General features: G+C 33.6%; 1 pseudogene; it reads left to right on the top strand.

The window, feature by feature from the left end:
• The first annotated feature begins 3,993 nt into the window (after positions 1-3,993).
• Positions 3,994-14,050, top strand: LOC109011658 (annotated as a pseudogene).
• Positions 14,051-16,031: the final 1,981 nt, after the last annotated feature.

Raw genomic sequence — 16,031 nt, 5'->3', positions numbered from 1 at the left:
TGTAGCAAAAAAATGATGTAAGGAGTCAAGGGATGATGAACACTTCATTTAAAATATGGGGAGCACTCGATGGAGAGGGAATATGGATGTTGCGAAAAATGATAAAAATCACTTCAACCCATAAAGAAGGCTTCAACCCAAAACTGTTTTGTACGTATGTACACTACTATGGATGGAACATCATAGCAACGCCAAGCTCTCAAATGTCGCGATGACGTTGTTCAGCCACCCAATTTTACTCTGATGTTTAGGGGCAAGAGATCTGATGGTGAATACCAATTAGTTCGTCAAAAACAATGAGTGCATTGCTAGTTAGTGAACTCTGTGCTACCATTAGATTGGGAAGTTTTATTTTGTAGAAATTGATGATCAATAAATTTAACAAAAGCACAAAATGAGACCAAAAATCATATTTATCATGTTTTAATGGAATAACCCTATGTAGCAACTAAAATTATCAATAAGTATAGCATAATATGAATATTTGTCAATAAAATCAACTAGGGCAAGGCCTTAAATATCATAATGATTTTTTTTCTTCCAATAAGCCATAATGTTTAGGAGAAGGGGAGATAAAAGGATTATGATGCTGGACATAATAGTGATTATTCTGCAGGCTAGTTTTCACAGATAATTTCTAGGGAATGAAGATAAGAGAATCATAAAAAACACAGAGAAAACGATTTTGATGTTCAATTCAAAATTAGTAAAATCCAAGAATAGCGAAATTAACCCACAAGCCGGGTTGTAATAGATGAAAATTGACCATATCAGAATTTTATCAAAAATAGAAAAATCTCAATAATCACACCAAAAATAAATACAAAAAAAAAGAAGTAATCTGCCAATGATTTGGCCCAAATCGAGTTCAAAATCACTTCCTAAAAATGATAAATGAAATATTATCATAAAAGGCAAAAAATAATTAAAAATAGGGATTCAGAGGGGAAAATAGTGGATTTTTGCCTCGAAAGATATGCACACCGAGCATAACTTAATAACCATGACGTTCGTGCAAAAAGAGCTTTCTAAATTGGGGTCATATGTGTGATTATGATGCTCGTAGCCAAAGTTATGGTCAAAATACCGAAACATGCTCAAAACTGTCACAATCAAGGAAAGATCACGATTTCCTGTCATCTTTGCGCTGATCTGTCATCTCAAGGTACTTCAGTGTAGTCAACATACAATCTGACAACTTAATATCATCTAACTCTGATCCTCCTGCATCAGATTACAACTAAATTTGCCAATATCTTTTATCAACCCGCAAGACTTAAGGGGTTTGGACCGCAACTGCCTAAGAGCATTGACATTGGATTCATCAAATGAGTTCAATCTTCAAAATTTGATAAATTTATGTTTAAAATCACTGCATTGGATTCACCAAACACTAAAATTTGAAACTTTAAGCTACAGTGCATTTCAATTCATCTTTAAATTTGAAGACTCACTATTCACACTCTATAACCATTATTTTATTTACTTAAATTATTGTTTCCCAATTTTGAACTACAATATATTTAAGTTGGAAAATAATAATTTAAGTATCAAATTAAATTATTAATTAACATACAGTTAATGTAATTGTAAAATATAAAAAAATAAAAATTCAAGATATTATTATTAAAAAAATATTATTATATTATTATTTTAATAAATCTAATAGTTAATCTAATGTGCAGTTATAGATAAAGAGATTTTAAATTTATAAAAAAAAATATATACTTTTTATCAAATTTTAAAAATAAAAATAATAAATTAAATACTAATGCTCTAAAGATGCCTAAACCTCTTATTATCTATAGTTTGAAATTGTTATAAGTTTCTAGAGAAGTGGCAATCGTACGAATTTGGTTGTTGACTAATTTTAGCATTTCTCATTAGCTTTTCCAAGGTGACTGTGTGGTCTTTAATCACCTAAATCTCTTTCGTCGCCTAGTGAACATATATTTATATCTGTGTGCCGACAGGAATTTCTTCTTTTCTTTTTCTTTTTCTCTCTCTCCACTTCATCCAAAAAAGTGAATAACCGTAGTTATCAATTCCTTATCGTCTTATTGTGGACTACTCGATCTCATTCAGTCTATCGTCTATCACTCTCGGGCGAATGATAATTGAGATTATCAAATAAAATTTACTTATAAATCTCATCAAGTAAAATACTAAACTATCAATAATATATATACATGCATATAATAAAATAAAAAATTAAATCAGTTTATAAATTTTTTTTGTATAATTTTTTTTCCTATCTCACTTCTCTTATATATAATAGGAAAATTATAATATACTTCCCTAAGTTTCCTCCTTCAATTTAATCGTTTATATATTTTATTTTATTTTTTAAAATTATTTTTACTTGATAATTAAGAAAGTAACTATAAATGTGTTCGAGTTTTTTTTGTAAATATTTAAAAAATTTTAAAAAAATATTTAAAAAATAAAAAAATATATAATTTACACTAAAAAGCACACAAAATAGACAGATTTGGATTGCATGATAGCACTACCATATATAATAAGTAATCACTGTTGTTGTTAAGCACACAAATAATTTTCCTTGCATAAAAAATTAGTGATTTTGCTTATAGTAATGAATTATATCACAACAATTAGCTTAATCTTCTTCTAATAAATAGATCACTACCTTTCAAAATGGTGTTATGCGAAACTTTACTAGTTAACTAAAAAACAAGACTGGGTGTTTTTTCAGAATGGGGTCCATTAATTAGCCTTTTTAAAAAATTTAAAAAAAAAACAAAAACAAAAATAAGAAGTTCTTGGAATCCTTTCAAATGGATCCTTGCATATCAAATATTTTCTCTATATTGCATTCCTAATCAATTCATCCAATAATTAATAATTAGGAGATATTATATTTTATAGTTTAAAAATATAACTGTTGTAAAAATATATCAGTAAGAAGAATATTATTATTGTAAAAAATAAAAAAAAGATCGTTAAAAAATTAATGTGTATTTTTTAATAATAAATAAATATTTAATTAAGAATTACAATTAAAATAAATAAAAATATAAAAATTAATGTTTTAATATAATAGTAATAAATTTAAAGAATTTATATTTAATATTATTGAAAAGTAACTAATTAAACTTATAATAATGAATTTTCTAATCAAATTTTTATCAAAGTTTAACTAATACATCCCATGCAGCTGATGCACGACTGTTAACACATTGCAATGATTGAAGGTACAGAAATGGAAAGTAGATTCTTTGAGCTCGAGGAGGCATTGCAGGAAATAAATTATTAGAAAACAACAAAAGAGAGGAAACACAAACGTTTAGATTCGAAAATGATTTGAAATAAGTTAAGATGAATTGTGAAAAGTAATAAGATAAGTTATGAATAATAGTAAAATTTATAAATTAAAATTATTAAATAATAATAAATAATAGTGAAATAAATTAAGATGAATTGAAATTAATTGAGATGAATTTTAAATCCAAACGTCTCCTAAATTTTCTCCACAATTCCATCTAGAGCAGCACACAGAATACGTAATAACATGACACAGTGGCAATGGTTATTCCCTCTCTCCCCTGAAAAAGTATTATTAAACAAACAAAATAAATAAAATAAAATAACAATAATAAGAGGAAGAAGAACACGACGAGAAAGACGACGACGACGCAGATAAAGAAGGGGGCCGGGGAGTATAAGGACAAGTTCTGTTCACTATCAAGCATGCATGTCTCATTCGTTAACATGTGGTCTGAGCTTTTGAAAAATATTAAGTGTCGACGAAACCCTTCCACAGCTGTCCTGCAGTGCGCGTCAACAACGTCATCACGCTAGCTATTCAATCATCTATATATTTATAACGCAACTATAACGTAATTACCAAGTTAACTAGTCAGTCATATATATATTTATTACTTATATAAGTTATGGAGGAGATTTGAACATTACTTTAAAAATAAAAGAGATCGATCTTCCCCTAAAACTACCTTACTAATTACTGATCCAATGGCGAGCCCCGCCTCTCTCCCTCTATATGAAAAACTATCACGTAAAAACACTTTGCAAAGGACCTCGGATATAATTATCTTTTTCCTTCTCCTTTCTCTCCTTACTAGCTCATCGTCTTCTCCACCTCAAAAACCATGGAACCACTTGGCTCCTTGCCTTCCTATGCGAGTCATGGTTCACTTTCACTTGGGTTCTAGTCCTCAACATGAAATGGAATCCTGTGATATTCAAAACGCACCCGAACCATCTCTTGCAAGCTGCAGGCCGGTAACATCTATATACAAACACTCCTTGCGCTTGTTAGATACATCTATATCTGCTGTGCATGATGTTTTTGCTGCATAAATTGTTGGAATATATATACACAACATCAGTGTATGTAATTTCTAACTGATATTGTAATGATTATTCTTGATTATGCCTCATTTTATTGAATATAACTTTGATCATGACGGTATTCTTGATAGGGAAACTGATGAGCTTCCCTCAGTGGACATATTTGTGACAACTGGCGACCCTGTGCTAGAACCTCCTATCATCACTGTAAACACAGTGCTCTCTTTATTGGCAGTAGATTACCCAGCCCACAAGCTTGCTTGCTATGTCTCGGATGATGGCTGTTCTCCTCTTACCTACTATTCCCTTGTTGAAGCTTCAAAGTTTGCCCAACTTTGGGTACCATTTTGTAGGAAGTATGATATTCAAGTTAGAGCTCCTTTTAGATACTTTTCCAATGATCCCGTTATAACGCTCAGTGATAGCACAAAGGAGTTCCAACATGAAAGGAAAAGGATGAAGGTAATAATAATTAATATTCATTAATATACGTATCTGGCAGAGTTAGAAGATTTCTAAGTACTTACTAATTTCGTATATCTTAAAGAGCCTATTTGTTTTTTGTCTTTATGTAATGTAGGAAGAGTGTGAGGAGCTTTGCCACAAAATTGAGGTTGCGGTCCAAAAATTGGTGCCACCATGTGATTTTACTGGGGATTTTGCAGAATTCTCTAGTGTACGTAGAACCCAAAAACCATCCAACTATTATCAAGGTAAGTAACTCATTTTTCATTTGACTTGGCCGACATATACCTATTTATATTAATGTAATCCCACGAACCAATTACCGTACGCGGTGGTTATCATATTTAATAAATTACCCTTTAATTATATATATATATATATATATATATACATATATAACTTGTAGAAAGACTTAATTAATAGATAATCTTAATTGATTGCAGGTTATGTGGGACAACAAAGAAGGTCTCCAAGATGGGTTGCCCCATTTGGTCTATATATCTAGGGAGAAGCGGCATAAGCATCCACATCATTACAAAGCGGGTTCCATGAATGCTCTAGTACGTATGATGGTCATTTTGTTTATCTATTTATTAAAATTAGGAGGAGTTCACATGAATTCATATTATATATATATATATATATATATATATATTGTATGGAACTCATAATTCTTTACAAATCTTTAGTATTATATCTTAACATGCATGACATAATTTTTTGATCAACTGTTTCTATCAAATTATATATATATAGACGAGAGTCTCTGCATTGATGACGAATGCTCCCTACATGCTCAACGTAGACTGCGATATGTTTGTGAACAATCCAAAAGCCATTCTTCATGCAATGTGCGTATTATTGGGTTCCAAGAGTGAATCAGAAATTGCATTTGCTCAGTTCCCGCAAGTATTCTACGATGGATTAAAGGATGATCCTTATGGCAATCAGATGGTGGTTCTACAAGAAGTAGGTCAAATTTAAATAAATTATTCCTTCTTTTCATCTGTATCCATTTTTTCTTTTTATTATACCTAGAGATATGATTAATCATGTTATTTGCTTAATTATATACGTATGCAGTATATAGTACGTGGAATAGCAGGACTTCAAGGACCATTTTATGAGGGAACAGGCTGTTTCCACAGAAGGAAAATTATCTATGGTTTATCCCCAGATAACGTGGCTTCAGTTAATGGTAATTGAAATGATCAGTCCTAATTATAATCTAATGAGGTTTTGTATGAAAATTGTTTTTAAATTCTCATTTTCGTAGGAAAATTGTTTGAGGAAATATTATCAAAAATTGGGAATTCAAAGGAGTTGACCAAATCAGCTATTGATGCTTTGGAAGGGAAGACAGGTGGTACTCCACCAAATCACAGTACTCTTCGGAGCCGTATTAAGGCAGCATACAAAGTAGCTGGTTGTGGGTATGAATACGGCACTAGTTGGGGTACAAAGGTCAGTGAATAGCAAAACATAAAAAGGTTCCAAATTAAAAAGCTCATTTTGACTTAATTTTGGTGGATCCACTTTAAGCTTGAAAACTTGAAGCTAGCAATTTAATAGTAATTCCAATATTGTTAGATTACTGTATGTGCATGTTCTAAAGTAATGTAATGGTATTCCTCACTTCCAATGATAGAAAATAAGCAAAGAACATAATGGAACAAGAACTGAAGAAAGATCAAGAGTTGCATAAAGAAGTCACAACACTTCCATTTTTGCTCATAGATTTTCGAGGAGTCTCTAACCTCTAAAACACAATCAACTTCAATTCTGAACCCCTTCTCCTTCTAGGCTCAGGCTTTTTTACCCATCTAATACAAGACAAGAACAAAGGCATTACAATACTACACTTCACACACTACATTACACCTCCATCAAATGCCTCGTTCCACTTAACTATAAAAAGCATCATTTACACTTCCCTACCGCTAATTTTGTTACAACCAATAAAACGCATAACCCAATTTATCTCAACACACCGTTTTATCTCCACTACTTATACAAACTCATCAACACGATCAACACTCCTGCAAAAGACTTCACAGCAACCCTACAACTATACAACCAGACTTCACCTTACAATCCCCTTCCTTTAAAGGTCCTTGACCTCAATGGCCTTGTCACATCCCCCTCCATTCAAAGGACCTTGCCCACAAGGTGTGGGTGAAGATCCCTTAACTTCCACAACAATTCCCATGAGCAATCATCAAGAGGTGCTCCCATCCACTTAACTAAAACTTTTGCAGCAGTTTGGTTCCCAACTTTTTTCATTCTTCTCTACAAGATAGACACAGGTTAAGGTTGAATCTGACGCTGAGAAACCACAGGAGGCAAAGTAGGCGGTGGTATGATTTACTAACCCAATTTCTTCTTCAAACAAGATACATGAAAGATTGGTTGTATCTTGGAAGGAGGTAGATTCACATATCCAATTCTTTCAGTCACTTGAAAAGGACCATAAAACCTTGGAGCAAGTTTTAAGTTATGGCGCATGGCCACTGACTTTTGCCTATAGGGGTGAAGCCTCAAAAAGACCCAATCACCAACTTCAAAGCTTCTATCAGTCCTTCTCCTATCTACATAAAACTTCATTCTCTATTGTGATGCAATCAAATTCCGCCTTAACAGCTGCATCAACTGCTCCCTTGATCTTAACTGTTGGTCTATTGTTGCATTTGCAGTGGTAGGCAGAACTGAAATTAAGTGAAGTCCCTTGTAGCTAGAAAAGCTCCTTCCAAAATGAGCTTGTGAATATAGGATCTCTATCTGAGAAAATGGATTTAGGCATCCCATGCAACTTGAAAACACCAGAAAAAAAAAATATTTGAGCAACTGTACTTACTATAAAAGGATGAGCAAGAGGAAAGAAATGGACAAATTTAGTGAACCTATCAATCACTGTGAAAACCATACAAAATTCCTTCCATTGAGGCAGTCCTTCAATAAAGTCCATGTATATGTCAAACCATGAAGAGTTTGGAAGTTTGGAACTGGTAAAGGCTACAAAAGACCAATTGGTACAAAGGTTTCATGTTTACTAGTTTGACAAACATCACACTCTCGAACCAACCTCCTGATGTCCCTCATCTTGCCTTCCCATAAAAATCTAGCTTAGCTCTTTGGACAGTCTTGTGATACCCCACATGACTAGCTTGTAGACTGCAGTCAGTGGATATGGTGGAGTATCTTTATTTTAAAATGTGACTTAGGAACCACCACTATCTTTCCTTTCCTAAAAAAAAATCCCTATTGAATGTTGTAATGTTTTGGCCCTTCCAAACCTTGTTCGAACTTAGAATAAATGTCACTTATGAAAAGAGAGAGTTTGTAAGACTGTTTCAATTCTTCAATCCATATAGGGATTGGAAAGTAATGAAAGCTACAGTTGTCATTTCCACTTCAGACTTCCTTTAAAGTGCATCTGCAACCTTATTGTCCTTACCCCTCTTGTACTCAATAGAGAAATCACAACCAGTCAACTTTGATAACCATTTTTGTTGAGTCTCAGCCCCTACTCTCTGCTCCAACAAATACTTAAATGTTTGCTGATTAGTTTTAACTTTAAAAGCTTGCCCCAACAGATAAGACCTTCATTTATGGATAGATGAAACAAAAGCGAAAAGCTCTTTCTCATATGTGGACAACAAAAGAGCTTTTCCTTTTAAGACCTTGTTATAAAAAGTAATAGGTTGGCCTTCCTGCATGAGCATAACCCTTAGGCCGAAAAACAAGCATCACATTCAATTGTAAAACTTTTGGTGAAATTTGGTAATCTCAAGACAAGAGACTCATCACTCTTATTCAATCTTAGAAAAGTCGTTGTTGTTTCATCACTCCACACAAATGAATTATTCCTCAACAATGCTATCAATATGGGTGTAAACTCAAACCGGAAAACCGGAAAACCGGACCGGACCGGACCGAACCATCCGGTCCGGAACCGGTTTTTAAAACGTAAAAACCGGCCGGTTCCGGTCCGGTTCCGGTTCCGGAATTTTTTGGACCGGACCGAACCGGACCGGACCGGTTGATTAAAAAAAATAAAAAATAATATTTTTATATATAAGTTTTATACAAAATATTTTATATATATTAAATATTAATATATATAAGTTTTATATATAATGTATAATTATAAGTTTTTATGTGAAATTTTATATATAACATATATATTCATATATGAAATAATTTCTTATTATAATTTATAAATTATTACATAAAATGTTAATAGTAAATCACTAAAAGTTTATAACTAATACTAATATATAACTTATAACTATACCAATAGTCTAATATTAATACTATTATATAGTCTAATATATTAATAAAAGTATAAAATAGTTTTTTTTAAATCAATTTTTTTTTTTTTTATAAACAAATTTTTAATGACAAATTGTGAAATTTATATTTTTAAAAAACCGGAAAACCGGACCGGACCGGACCGGAAACCGGTAAAACCGGAAGTACCGGTTTAGGAAGGTAACCGGTGCGTAATCGGTTTTGAAAAATATAAAACCGGTACATACCGGTTCGGTCCTAGATTTTATCCAAAACCGGACCGGACCGGACCGGTTACACCCCTAGCTATCAATGGAGCTGCTATACCACTATAATTTTTTATAAAGATTCTATAATAGCCCGTTAGGCCCAAGAATCCTCTTAAAGCTTTTAAGAAAGTTGTAACTGGCCACTCCAACATGGATACAATCTTGGACTGATCAGCCCTTACACTCGAACCTGATACCACATAGCCTAAGTAATCAATCTCCTCAAGTCCAAACTTGCACTTGGACATTTTACCATACAAAGTATTCTTCTTCAGCACCTCCGACACAGATCTGAGATGATGTACATACTCACCCAAGTTTCTGCTATAAACCAAGACATCGTAAAAAATAATAATAATAAAAAAAAATAACGCAAACCTTCTAAAAAAAGGCTTGAATATATCATTCATCAGGCTTTGAAAAGTAGTAGGGGTATTAGTAAGGCCAAATGGCATTACTAAGAACTCATAGTGGCCCTCCTGAGTTCTAAAAGCTGTTTTCTCAATATCCTCTTCCTTAACTCTGATCTGGTGATACCCAGACCTCAAATCCATCTTTGAAAAGACTTTTAGCTCCAAGCAACTCATCAATGACAGGTATAGGGAACTTGTCTTTGATGGTACCTTGATTTAAGGCATGGTAATCAACACACATCCACCAAGATCCATCAGACTTCTTGACTAAAAGTACTACAGAGGAGAAAGGACCCTAGCTTGGTCTCACTACACCAGAAATTAGCAAGTCTTTCACAATATTTTCAATTTCTGTCTTTTGGTAATGAGGGTATCTGCAAGGCCTTACAAAATTTGGAGTGGTTTCCTCCTTCATGGGAATTTGATGATCAAAATTCCTTTTAGGAGGTAGTCCAACAGGTTCACCAAAAACTTCCTTGAACTCATCAACAACTACTGTTATCTCTTGATTCTGGTCTACATGCTAATGTACATCACTTCCAGTTAACATTTGAAAGAACCAACCATTTTGTCTAACCAGAGATGACTTCAAACAGCTATCCCCATTTTGGATTCTAAATTCATCTGGTTTCAGCCCCTTCGAAATTAATATGGAGTTTCCCAGCAGAAAACTCATGGTCATGTCAACAAAATTCCAATTAATAGGCCCCAATGTTCTGAGCCAGTGTACACCTAGTATCATATCACATCCCCACAATGTCAAAACATGGAAATGCACATCAAACTTAGAACCTTGAATCTTCACCATTTCTAAACAAGAGCCCTCACTCAGTGCCACATCCCCATTAGCAACCTTCACTTGTAAAGTAGAATCCCTATGAATCCTCAGCCCAACAGATTCCACAATTAGTGGATCCAGGAAATTATAAGTACTTCTTGAATAAACTAGAATTTTGACAGAACAAGCCCCAACTCATCCTAGAAACCTCATGACATTGTTGCGAGAATAGCCTGAGATGGCATGGGTGGAAATCTCCAAGTTCTCTTCATCAACCACAATGATTTTCTTCCCAACACTTTCATTAACACTAACTCATTCGGATTCATCAACACTTTCAGAAACTGCTACCATAGAATCTTCCCCTTGTAACAAGTATACTTTAGGAATTTTACAAACATGGGCTGGATTCCACTTCATCACAGTGGTAACACAGCTCTTTCCTTCTCTTCTCATCTATTTGGGAGGAAAAAACCTTTTTAACAGGTATAGTACTCTTCTACACTTTGGCAGCATCCTTTCCCATATCAAAACTACGATTAGAGCCATACATTGCACTACCTCTTCAAGATTTCCTCGAGGCCATTAAGTATTCCTCTTGGATCTTAGCAAGGCCAAAGGCAGCATTTAAATTCATAAGACTAAGCATTCAAACAGGCAATTGAATATTATCCTTAAGGCCACTCATAAAGCAACTCAGCTTGTGTTTATCAGAAAACCCCTTTAGCCTATTTAACAAGGCTTCAAATGGTGCATTTTAAATAGCCAAAGAAGAGACTTGTTTTAAACGAGTTAAAGCCTTCATAGGGACATCATAGGCCGTAGGGCCAAATCTCACTTGAAGAGCCTTCACAAAGGAATCCTAACTTGTAAAAATACCACAATCAACAACATCTTGATACCACACAAGGGCATCACCCTCCATATGATATAAGGCCATCAAGAGCCTCTAATTCATTGAAATCTCTAATGAAACTCAAAGTATTGGGTGACTTTAAAAATCAACCCAGTAAGATTGGACCCATCAAAGTGTGGAAAGTCTAATCTAACCCCTCTAGGTAATGACCCCCTTTCATCATGATGCATACTTCTCTCATACACCAGCACCCCCTCATCAAGATTTTCATCCCTACCCCCATCTAATACAAGAAAAGAATGACGACGTTACACTACACTTCACACACTACATTACACCTCCATCAAACACACCGTTCCACTTAATTACAAAATGCACTGTTTACACTTCTCTACCATTAATTTTGTTACAACCCATGAAATGCATAACATTACTTATCTCAACGCACCGTTTTACCTCCCCTACTTATACAAATTCATCAACACAATCAACACTCTTGCATACGACTTCATAGAAACCTTGCAACTACACAACCAAGCTTCACCTTACAATTAATGTATGTACATTCGCAACAAGAGATCACTAACTACAAGATTACTTATAATGATGAAGACTACAAACCCTAAAATGACTTCATAGAAAAATAGAACTCTATCCTTGTTGTATATATGTCATAATACTACTAATCCTATTGTAATTCTACTACTTACAAGCTGATATATAAATTCACCACTTCCTGTGAGATCCATTATAATTAGAAAACTCAAAACACTAAAGTCTCCTCATTTGGTTACACAAAAAAGATGATAAATCTATGAATAATAATGAGATAACTTGTGAATAGTAGTTAAATTATTTGAGTTGAGACTTTAATAAGATTTTGAAAAATGAGAGAGAAAAAATTATAAAGTTACATGAGGGTTAGAATATAATTTTTTTAATATAATTTTTGTTTTAAAATTTGAAAGTGTTGCATCATTTCTTGTGTTTTGTTAAAAAATTTAGAAAAGTTGTAATGATTAGATAAAATGTTAAAAATTTAAAATTGAAATATGTTTGTGTTTGGATGTTGAGATGAGATGAAATAATTTGATAGGTTTTTAAAACCAAATCAGGCCTTTATGCTCATCACTATCGTGTAAGGTATGTATCTTAATCCCAGCTTTTGTCCACTTTGTTCATGTTTGTGATTGTCCATTTCAGTTAGGCTGGATCTATGGATCAACAACAGAGGACGCACTAACTGGACTAAGGATTCATAAAAAGGGTTGAAGGTCAGCCTCTTGTACACCAAACCCACCTGCCTTTCTAGGTTGTGCTCCCTCAGGCGGGCATGCTACAATGACCCAACAAAAGAGGGGGGCTACCGGTTTGCTTGATTGAAATTCTATTAAGCAGAGGTTGTCCCATATTTTCCTTTCTCTTTGCAAAGCTACAATTGAGGCAGTGCTTGATCTATGTATGGATCCTCACATGGGGCCTACGCCTAGTCTTCGAGCTGTGTTATGCAGCCCTTCCAGCCTATTGTATTATTGTCGACTCCCATTTCTTACCGAAGGTATGATTTATATGCCAAAACCCTCCAATTTTAACTCTTACATGCACATTCAAATGTTAAAAAGACACTATGCAACCCTATACCATACAATATTCAGCCACAACATAAACCTTGCATGACATTATTTTTAACCTATACGGCTTTTATGGATCTCATAACTTAGTTTTTGTTCTTTTGGAAAAGATAGTAATTAGGATTTGCATGGCAAAGCTCATGAGTACAATAAAATATTCAAAATCTAGCTCCTAGAGATATATATATATATATATATATATATATATATATATGTTCCCTTTAAACGTAGGCTCATAATTAATATTTGTACATATATATATAGGTCCAAGAACCAGCCCTATATGTACCAATTGCTCTCTTTCTCACATACAACATATACACATTATCTGAGTACTTGAGAACTGGCCAGTCAGTGCGAGCATGGTGGAATAACCAGAGAATGGCAAGAGTAACCACATTGACAGCATGGTTATTCAGAATTTTTAGTGTGATGCTCAAGCTTTTTGGATTATCTGAGACAGTCTTTGAAATTACACAGAAAGAACAGTCCAGTGATATTGGTGGGGGTAATGATGATGATGATGCTGGTAGGTTTACCTTCAATGAGTCACCCATTTTTGTGCCAGGGACAACCATTTTGCTTGTTCACTTGACTACATTGATAGTGAGCTTGTTAAAGTTGCAACATCCACCAGCTGATAATGGTGATATGTATGGATCGGGGCTAGGGGAGACTTTCTGTAGTAGGTGGTTGGTGCTATGTTTCTCGCCATTTTTTAAGGGGTTGTTCCAAAAAGGAAGACATAGAATTCCCAAAGCCACGATATACAAGTCAGCCACTTCGGCATTTCTTTTTCTTTATTGGTGTAGAAGGACATCAATGAGCGGTTGAAACTTTGGTCGTCTAGTTTTGATATTGTTTTCTCATAAATTTCCTTTGGGTCATATCACTTATGACACCTCGCAATATGTATAGGAGTTGATTTCCATATAAGATAAGTCAAACAATGTCTCTAGCAGACGTTTGTAGTTCGAAACTATTGAAATAATACAAAATATTCTTTGTTGTCTTCAGTTCATGAACCTGAAGCTTAAGTAGGGAATACATTTGTAGCAAAAAAACATGAAGTGAGTGTTGAAGAAAATTGTGTGGATACAGTAATTTGAAAAATAAATGCGACTTTGAGGTATGTAGAACACTATCTTTAAGGAGATAATTTCCCACAGTCGAAAGAGTTTGCTACAAGGTTACAAGCAATTCACCACCAGGATACAACAAAGTCACCAACTGCAGATAACAATTATGAAGTTTTTCCTTCAGAGTATCTACAAAATTATGTAAGTGACTGAAAATTTTGGAGAAGAATGAATAAATTCATGGGTCTCATCCCCTATTTGTAGAAAATGAAGTGGCAACATGTGAAAGATCACAACTCTTAATTTTTGACTCTCCAAATGGTATACCTAGCTTAGTGGTCAGGCACCTCTCTTGGGGAAGGCAGGGCATTGGTTCGAGTCTCCATAAGTACTTTTTCAATTAACTTGATTTTTGAAGCAATGCATCCTATCAAAGTGCCTATTCTGCCCATGTGCAAGCACCCAAGTATTGTGACTGTTTGACCCACGTGCAAGGCTTGGCCATCCCAAGCATTGTGTCTGTCCATGTCAACCACTTCACAAAATAAGTCAAATTGCACTTGTGAAGTTTCAAACTCCTACACTTTCATTTGAAACAACACATCATTACAACTGAACTAATGCAACTCTTTGAAATAATGGTTCACGTAAATAAATAATAACTCACATTCAATAAATTCACATATTGAATATCACAATCTATAATAAATATTACAATCACCCACTTAGATTGCGATATTAAATTTTCAGTCAAATATTGATATCCTCATGCATACAAGAAGATATCTCTCGACTTAAACCAAGACTCTATATGTTAAAAATGAAAATACAACACACATGATTCTATCCAATTTTAGCAAGACAAATCACCAATTATTTGCACTAATCCACATGCTCCATCCTGTCATTCATGAACATTTACAAAAGTAAATTTTAAACTTTTGCTAGAAGTTGTCCCCATCTCTTATGTTCACATAGGTAAAGTTCCTTTTTGTGCATCTATTACTTTAGACACTTATACAACTATTGAACTTCATTAAGAGTATAATACGCATCCTACATTTTATATTCCAGAATGATAAAAGTGCAACATTTTATATTGTGATATGAAAATAAGATAAAAGTGTGATATGGAGCATTCTCCTAACGAGTAATTCTACAAATATTCGTGAAGTGCGTAAAAATTGCGTAATCATTTTGAAAAAAAGTAGAATTATTATTAAAAAATTAATTTTTTTATGTGAATCTCATATTTTATTTAAAGATTTATTATTAGATCCCTTGATAATTGTTCCTGCCAAACACCAATGGTCGAAGTAATTTTGTTAAATTCAGAGTCATTGTCGAATGTCATGAGTTTACCAAATTTCCCATCAGGGTCTTTTTTGTTTTTCTAATCAATATTTATCTTAATTTGTCATTACTCATTATCTTTTGCTTAGACAAAATAATTTATAGTCTAACAAAGAGATTTTGTTTAGACAAAAATTTGACGAATTTCTAGAATTATTATTTCTAATTAAGAAAACAATGATCTTTTTTTTTCTGTATACAAAGTCTCTATTTAAATTTTTATATTAATTAATTTCCTTGGAATAGTGAGAACAAAATAGAGGAGACTTGAAAATTGTATGAACACAAACAAATTTAGAATTTGCAATTAGTTTTCAAAAGTAAATTCTCTTCCAAAAACCAATCTTGTTCTATATTCTTCAATTATATATATATATATATATATCTACTTATATATAAAGCGCGAATAGGTTAGTAACAGTATTTTCGTCTAATATTTTTTTTTCAATTTCACCCCTACTTTTATTCCAAAATCTCAGTTTTGCCACTAACATTCTTCCCATTTTACCCTTGGTTCTCCCGCGCGCGAGCCCCTCCTCCCTTCTCCCCCGTCCGTTTCTTCATC

The sequence above is a fragment of the Juglans regia genome, chromosome 10 (genome assembly GCF_001411555.2).
Source record: "Juglans regia cultivar Chandler chromosome 10, Walnut 2.0, whole genome shotgun sequence".
Taxonomy (NCBI): Eukaryota; Viridiplantae; Streptophyta; class Magnoliopsida; order Fagales; family Juglandaceae; genus Juglans; species Juglans regia.
This window is presented reverse-complemented; position numbering and strand designations above follow the sequence as displayed.